This window comes from Perca flavescens, chromosome 15, assembly GCF_004354835.1.
Source record: "Perca flavescens isolate YP-PL-M2 chromosome 15, PFLA_1.0, whole genome shotgun sequence".
Taxonomy (NCBI): domain Eukaryota; kingdom Metazoa; phylum Chordata; class Actinopteri; order Perciformes; family Percidae; genus Perca; species Perca flavescens.
Window position 1 is genome coordinate 27,497,838 of NC_041345.1, and position 8,901 is coordinate 27,506,738.

An 8,901-nucleotide genomic window follows, 5' to 3' on the forward strand; every position below is an offset into this window, starting at 1 on the left:
CTGTTGTTCTTGGGTCAAATTTGAACCCTTTTAAAAATGTCTATATCAGAAATATTGGTTTCTTTTCAACCAAATCACCACAAAAAAAACGCTCTTTGCAAATGCAATTGATCACTTTCATTGAATTTTGGGTGAAAATTGAAATGGTTTCAAATCGGTATCCTGACTAAAGTCATCCACTCAACATACATTCCTCTGATCTTAACTATTAGTCAAAATAATTCATAATTTCTGCTTATTTTTCACTCAAATATTAGGTATAACTCGATATAAATGAAGTTTATTGACCACGAATCAAAAAGTAGTGTAAAACTATTGGATGTAAGTTGGTGTTAGTGAAACCCCCCAAAAAAATCATCGCTATCGGAAATAGCGATGAAAATGTCAAATGTCGAAAAAAAAAAAAGTGTTAATCTTTTTGACCAGGGAGGACAACACAAGGGTTAATGTACTTTTCACCTAATGGCCAGCCTCTCATGTTGCTTACAATTTTGCTCCGAGCTGTGGTCTGCAAATATAGCCCATGGGGCTGCACGGCATATCTGGAAAATATGCTATAACATCGTTAAATATCACAGTAACGATATTACCGGCGATAAATAAACCGATATTAAAGTGCATTCAGTTCTGCCTTTCTGCAGCATTCAGTGTTCTGCTGAAATACAATCAACTTGCCGGTTGAATTTAAAACAACTGACAGGAAATCTTTCTTAACATTCTTTTATTAAACAAAATAACATTGAGTGGAATATAAAAGAATGATTTTGATGAAAGAGAATGATTTTAAAGTGCAGTTTTCTTTCAAGTAACACTCTATCATTGTCTTTTGTGATGTGTTTATTGTGCCAGTTGATATTGCAATGAACATTTAAAAAAAACAAAAAAAACAATGTCTTGTGCAGCCCTAATAGCCCACACTCCAGCATAAGTGCAGCATACACTAGCCCAGAGTGGTTCCCAAAGTGGGGTCCAGGGACCCCCGGGGGTCCTCAAGGGGGTTCCCCAGCAAAAAAAGGTAATATGTTATTTGCGCTATAATTCCATTCATAAGTAATACAATGACAGGATATATGACATATGTTTGGTCATGGGTTTCTTACACTTTCTGTAATAAAACATCTTGGGAGAAAAGGAAAATCCTGCACACTGCTCTTGCTGCAGCATCACCGTTGATAAAAGAAAACGAGCGTTTCAGTGCCTCTGAGCCTTGTTTCCTTTAATAAATGGTGACGCTGCAGCAAGAGCAGTGTGCAGGGGTTTCCCAAGTCTGTGATATTCTTCCTACGCACCTGCACAGAAGAATTGTTGGATGCGCCAATGCTTTCTTAAAAAAAAGAAATATAATAAAACATCTAAAAGCAAAAATCCTATCCGACAGGGGGAGCCCATGGGTGATGAAATCTTATCAAATGGGGTTATATGGTCTAATTTGTAAGTTTAGGGGTCTTTGACATAAAAAAACAGCCCATGTCCTAGTCGTTATCTTGGGAAGAAAAGAAGGAATAACCGTGGCTTACCCTTAAGTTGATATAGACTCTCTGTTGTTGTCAGCCAATCCCCAAAAACCTGGTGATGTTTTTTTTTAATCCGGGCCATTCAATCCGATTTGAAAAGAACATTTCGTATATATCCACATCTACAGAAAAACACATATGTAGCTTTGATAATCCAGCACCCGTGATGATGATGATGATGATGATGATGATGATAATGTCCACAATAATCCAGAGTTTCTCCAGCGAGGTAGCTGTCTGCACATCTCCAGCGGCTGCAGGACTAGAAGCAGCTCCGGCTCAGCCTGCTGGCATCAGCTCGGCTCTACAAAGACACTGATTGTCCACCTTGAGGGAGGCAAGTGGGGGTAGGTTTGCAGTCCCAGCGGGGACCTGGATTATTTCTGTAAGAATTTGGGTCTTTATTTGAGGCCTGGGCAAGAGGAATGCCGAGCACTCGGGTTTCAGACACAGAGGAGGCTCTGTCTGCTGACAGGAAACCCAGAGGCTCGACTTTACACATCACAGAGATGGTAGAGAGGTGAGGCCAGGTAAAGCTGATGGCCATAAAACACAGAGAGAGGTGCTGTACTTAAGTACAACTTTGAGGTACTTGTACTTTACTTATCTTTTCATGCCATTTTCTACTTGTACCTCACAACATTTCAGAGATAAATATTAGGCAGGCACAGTGGGGGCTCAACCGGACACAACTGAAGGAGGACAGCGACGTCGCGCAAGCGCATTATAACACACGCATGCGGTTTAGTAAAGTGGGCGTGCCAGTTATAAAACATGCGCATGCTTTAAAAATGAAAATCGTCCATGTCGCTTTCAGGGCTCCGTACTATACTATGACTTTTTTATGACTTTATTTAGTATTAAGATTTTTTATGATTATTTGGCCATACTGTGACTTTTTTCGACAAACTATACTAAGATTTTTTTTGACATACTTTAGTATGACTTTTTATGAATTTTTATACACTATACGATGACTTTTTAATTCATTTTTGATACACTAAACTACGACTATTTATGACTATTTGTGACATACTACTGCGACTGCGACTGATTTTTGAAAAAAACCTTTTCAACTTATTATATGCTTGATTTTTCAACATAGAATACTATAACTTTTTTCAACATACTATACTATGACTTTTTAATAACATTTATTATCAATGCAGTTTTCTTTCAAGTAACCCAAACACTCTATCATTGTCTTTTGTGATGCATTTATTGTGCCAGTTGATACATAGTATAGTATGTCGAAAAAAGTAATAATAAAGACATAGTATACTATGTCGAAAAAAGCCATAGTATAGTATGTCAAAATTAGTAATGAAAAAGCCAAAGTATGGTATCTCGAAAAAATCCAAAGTATAATATGTCGAAATTAGTAATAAAAAAGCCATAATGTAGTGTGTCGAAAAAACACATTGCATTGTATGTCGAAAAAAGTAATTATAAAGCAATAGTATACTATGTCAAAAAAAAGCCATAGTATAATATTTCGAAATTAGTAAAAAAAAAGCCATAGTATAGTATGATGAAAAAAGTGATAATAAAGCCATAGTATAGTATGTAGAAAAAAGTGATAAAAAACGTAATTAAAAAGCCATAGTATACACTTTAGAATAAAGACATAGTATAGTATGTAGAAAAAAGTAATAAAAAGAGATGGTATAGTATGTAGAAAAAAGTGATAAAAAACGTAATTAAAAAGCCATAGTATACAATGTCGAATAAAGACATAGTATAGTATGTCGAAATTATTAATAAAAAAGCCATATTGTCAGTCATATTGTCATATAGCAGTATGTCGAAAAAACACATAGCATAGTATGTTGAAAAAAGTAATTAAAAAGCAATACTATGTCGTAAAAAAGCCATAGTATAGTATGTCAAAATAATTATAAAAAAGCCTTAGTATAGTATGTCGATAAAAATTGATAAAAAAGCCATAGTATAGTATGTTGAAATTAGTAATGAAAATGCCATAGTATAGTATGTCGAAAAAACACATACCATAGTATGTTGAAAAAAGTAATTAAAAAGCATGTCGAAAAAAGTGATAATGAAGACATAGTATACTATGTCGAAAAAAGCCAAAGTATGTCGAAATTAGTTATAAAAAAGCCATAGTATAGTATGTCGAAAAAACACATAGCATAGTATGTTGAAAAAAGTAATTAAAAAGCAATACTATATCGTAAAAAAAGCCATAGTATAGTATGTCAAAAAAAATGATGAAAAAGCCTTAGTATAGTATGTCAAAATAAGTAATAATAAAGACATAGTATACTATGTCGAAAAAAGCCATAGTATACTATGTAGAAAAAGGTGATAAAAAAAACGTAATTAAAAACTCATATTATAGGATGTTGAATAAAGACATAGTATAGTATGTCAAAAAAGTGATAAAAAGCGATAGTATAGTATGTCGAAATTATTAATAAAAAAGCCATATTGTCAGTCATATTGTCATATAGCAGTATGTCCAAAAATCACATAGCACAGTATGTTAAAAAAGGTAGTTAAAAAGCAATACTATGTCGTAAAAAAGCCTTAGTATAGTATGTCTAAAAAAAGTGATAAAAAAGCCATAGTATAGTATGTCCAAATTAGTCATAAAAAAGCCATAGTATAGTATGTCGAAAAAATCCATAGTATAATATGTTGAAAAAAGTGATAGTAAAGACATAGTACACTATGTCGAAAAAACCCATACTATAGTATGTCAAAAACAGTGATAAAAAAGCCATAGTATAATATGTCAAAAAAGTGATAAAAAGCCATAGTATAGTATGTCGAAATTATTAATAAAAAAGCCATAGTATAGTATGTCGAAAAAACACATAGTATAGTATGCTGAAAAAAGTAATTGAAAAGCAATACTATGTAGTAAAAAAGCCATAGTATAGTATGTAAAAAAAAAGTGATAAAAAAGCCATGGTATAGTATGTCAAAATTAGTAATAAAAAAGCCATAGTATAGTATGTCGAAAAAAACACATACCTTAGTATGTTGAAAAAAGTAATTAAAAAGCCATAGTATAGTATGTCGAATAAATACGTAGCATAGTATGTCGACAAAAGTGATAAAAAGCCATAGTATAGTGTGTCAAAATTATTAATAAAAAAGCCATAGTATAGTATGTCGAAAAAACACATACCTTAGTATGTTAAAAAAAGTAATTAAAAAACCATAGTATAGTATGTCGAATGAAGACGTATGACGAAAAAAGTGATAATAAAGACATAGTATAGTATGTCGCAAAAAGTGATAATAAAGACATAGTATACTATGTTGAAAAAAGCTTTAGTATAGTATGTCGAAATTAGTAATGAAAATGCCATAGTATAGTATGTCAAAAAAACACATAGTCAAATGTTGAAAAAAGTAATTAAGTAGCAATACTATGACGTAAAAAAGCCATAGTATAGTATGTCGAAAAAAATGATTAAAAACCCATAGTATAGTTTGTCGAAATTAGTAAAAAAAAATTCATAGTATAGTATGTTGAAAAAGCGATAAAAAAGCCATAGTATAGTATGTCGAAATTAGTAATAAAAAGCCATAGTATAGTATGCCGAAAAAAGTGATAATAAAGACATAGTATACTATGTCGAAAAAAGCCATAGTATAGTATGTCGAAATTATTAATAAAAAAGCCATAGTATAGTATGTCAAAAAAACACATAGCATAGTATGTTGAAAAAAGTAATTGAAAAGCAATACTATGTAGTAAAAAAGCCATAGTATAGTATGTAAAAAAAAAAGTGATAAAAAAGCCTTGGTATAGTATGTCAAAATCTTTATTATCACTTTTTGCAACATACTATACTATGTCTTTATTATCACTTTTTTCGTCATACTATGCTACGTCTTTATTCAACATACTATACTATGGTTTTTTAATTACTTTTTTCAACATACTAAGGTATGTGTTTTTTCGACATACTATACAGTACTATATACTATATACAAAAAAATGATAAAAAGCCATAGTATGGTATGTCAAAATTAGCCATTAAAAAGCCATAGTATAATATGTCGAAAAAAGTGATTAAAAAGCCATAGTATAGTATGTCGAAATTATTAATAAAAAAGCCATAATATAGTATGTCGAAAAAACACATAGCATAGTATGTTGAAAAAAGTAATTAAAAAGCAATACTATGTAGTAAAAAAGCCATAGTATAGTATGTCGAAAAAAGCCATAGTATAGTATGTCGAAATTAGCCATTAAAAAGCCATAGTATAATATGTCGAAAAAAGTGATAAAAAGCCATAAGTATAGTATGTCGAAATTATTAATAAAAAAGCCATAGTATAGTATGTCGAAAAAACACATAGTATAGTATGTTGAAAAAAGTAATTGAAAAGCAATACTATGTAGTAAAAAAGCCATAGTATAGTATGTAAAAAAAAAGTGATAAAAAAGCCATGGTATAGTATGTCAAAATTTGTAATAAAAAAGCCATAGTATAGTATGTCGAAAAAAGTGATAAAAAGCCATAGTATAGTGTGTCGAAATTATTAATAAAAAAGCCATAGTATAGTATGTCAAAAAAACACATACCTTAGTATGTTGAAAAAAGTAATTAAAAAACCATAGTATAGTATGTCGAATAGACGTAGCATAGTATGACGAAAAAAGTGATAATAAAGACATAGTATAGTATGTCGCAAAAAGTGATAATAAAGACATAGTATACTATGTTGAAAAAAAAAAAAAAAAAAAAAAAAAAGCCTTAGTATAGTATGTCAAAATTAGTAATGAAAATGCCATAGTATAGTATGTCGAAAAAACACATAGTCAAATGTTGAAAAAAGTAATTAAGAAGCAATACTATGACGTAAAAAAGCCATAGTATAGTATGTCGAAAAAAATGATTAAAAAGCCATAGTATAGTTTGTCGAAATTAGTAATAAAAAATCCATAGTATTGTATGTTGAAAAAGCGATAAAAAAGCCAAAGTATAGTATGACGAAAAAAGTGATAATAAAGACATAGTATAGTATGTCGCAAAAAGTGATAATAAAGACATAGTATACTATGTCGAAAAAAGCCATAGTATAGTATGCCGAAATTAGCAATAAAAAAGCCATAGTATAGTATGTCGATAAAACACATTTTTAAATTTAAATTTTTAAATGAAAAGCTGTTAAAGTCCATTTTTAATAAGTGGACTTTGACTCTGAAAGTGATTCAGTCAAGGAAAGAGCGGAGTGTTCTTACTTTTAGCCTCTAGATGGAGACAGAACTACTGAGAAAGATTTCTGCATAAACATTGAACATTGTTTAAAGAATAGCCGTACGTCGAAAAAAGTAATTAAAAAGCAATAGTATACTATGTCATTAAAAAGCCATAGTATAGTATGTCGAAAAAAATGAAAAAAAGCCTTACTATAGTATCTTGGAAAAAAGTGCTAAAAAAGCCATACTATAGTATGTTGAAATTATTAATAAAAAAGCCATAGTATAGTATGTCGAAAAAACACATAGCATAGTATGTTGAAAAAAGTAATTAAAAAACAATACTATGTCATAAAAGAGCCATAGTATAGTATGTCGAAAAAACACATAACATAGTATGTTGAAAAAAGTAATTAAAAAGCAATACTATATCGTAAAAAAGCCATAGTATAGTATGTCGAAAAAAATGTTTAAAAAGCCTTGGTATAGTATGTCGAAATAAGTAATAAAAAAGCCATAGTATAGTATGTCGAAAAAAAACACATAGTATAGTATGTTGAAAAAAAAAAATTGAAAAGCAATACTATGTAGTAAAAAGCCATAGTATAGTATGTAAAAAAAAAAGTGATAAAAAGCCATGGTATAGTATGTCAAAATTTGTAAAAAAAGCCATAGTATAGTATGTAAAAAAGTGATAAAAAGCCATAGTATAGTGTGTCGAAATTAAAGGCGCCATAGTATAGTATGTCAAAAAAACACATACCTTAGTATGTTGAAAAAAGTAATTAAAAACCATAGTATAGTATGTCGATGACATAGTATAGTATGTCGCAAAAAGTGATAATAAAGACATAGTATAGTATGTTGAAAAAGACATAGTATACTATGTTGAAAAAAAAAAAGCCTTAATAGTATGTCAAAATTAGTAATGAAAATGCCATAGTATAGTATGTCGAAAAAACACATAGTCAAATGTTGAAAAAAGTAATTAAGAAGCAATACTATGACGTAAAAAAGCCATAGTATAGTATGTCGAAAAAAATGATTAAAAAGCCATAGTATAGTTTGTCGAAATTAGTAATAAAAAATCCATAGTATTGTATGTTGAAAAAGCGATAAAAAAGCCAAAGTATAGTATGTCGAGATTAGTAATAAAAAAGCCATAGTATAGTATGTCGAAAAAAGTGATAATAAAGACATAGTATACTATGTCGAAAAAAGCCATAGTATAGTATGCCGAAATTAGCAATAAAAAAGCCATAGTATAGTATGTCGATAAAACACATTTTTAAATTTAAATTTTTAAATGAAAAGCTGTTAAAGTCCATTTTTAATAAGTGGACTTTGACTCTGAAAGTGATTCAGTCAAGGAAAGAGCGGAGTGTTCTTACTTTTAGCCTCTAGATGGAGACAGAACTACTGAGAAAAATTTCATGCATAAACATTGAACAAAAGTGTTTAAAGAATAGCCGTATGTAGAAAAAAAGTAATTAGTATAGTATAGTATAAACTAAATTAAAAAAAGCCATAGTATAGTATGTCAAAAAAAGTGAAAAAAGCCTTACTATAGTATCTTGAAAAAACATAAAAAGCCATACTATAGTATGTTGAAATTATTAATAAAAAAGCCATAGTATAGTATGTCGAAAAAACACATAGCATAGTATGTTGAAAAAAGTAATTAAAAAACAATACTATGTCATAAAAGAGCCATAGTATAGTATGTCGAAAAAACACTAACATAGTATGTTGAAAAAGTAATTAAAAAGCAATACTATATCGAAAAAAGCCATAGTATAGTATGTCGAAAAAAAATGTTTAAAAGCCTTGGTATAGTATGTCGAAATAAGTAATAAAAAAGCCATACTATAGTATGTCGAAAAAAACCCATATTATAACATGTCGAAAAAAGTGATAAAAAAACATAATTAAAAAGCCATAGTATAGAATGTCGAATAAAGACGTAGCATAGTATGACGAAAAAAGTGATAATAAAGACATAGTATAGTATGTCGCAAAAAGTGATAATAAAGACATAGTATACTATGTTGAAAAAAGCCTTAGTATAGTATGTCAAAATTAGTAATGAAAATGCCATAGTATAGTATGTCGAAAAAACACATAGTCAAATGTTGAAAAAAGTAATTAAGCAATACTATGACGTAAAAAGCCATAGTATAGTATGTCGAAAAAATGATTAAA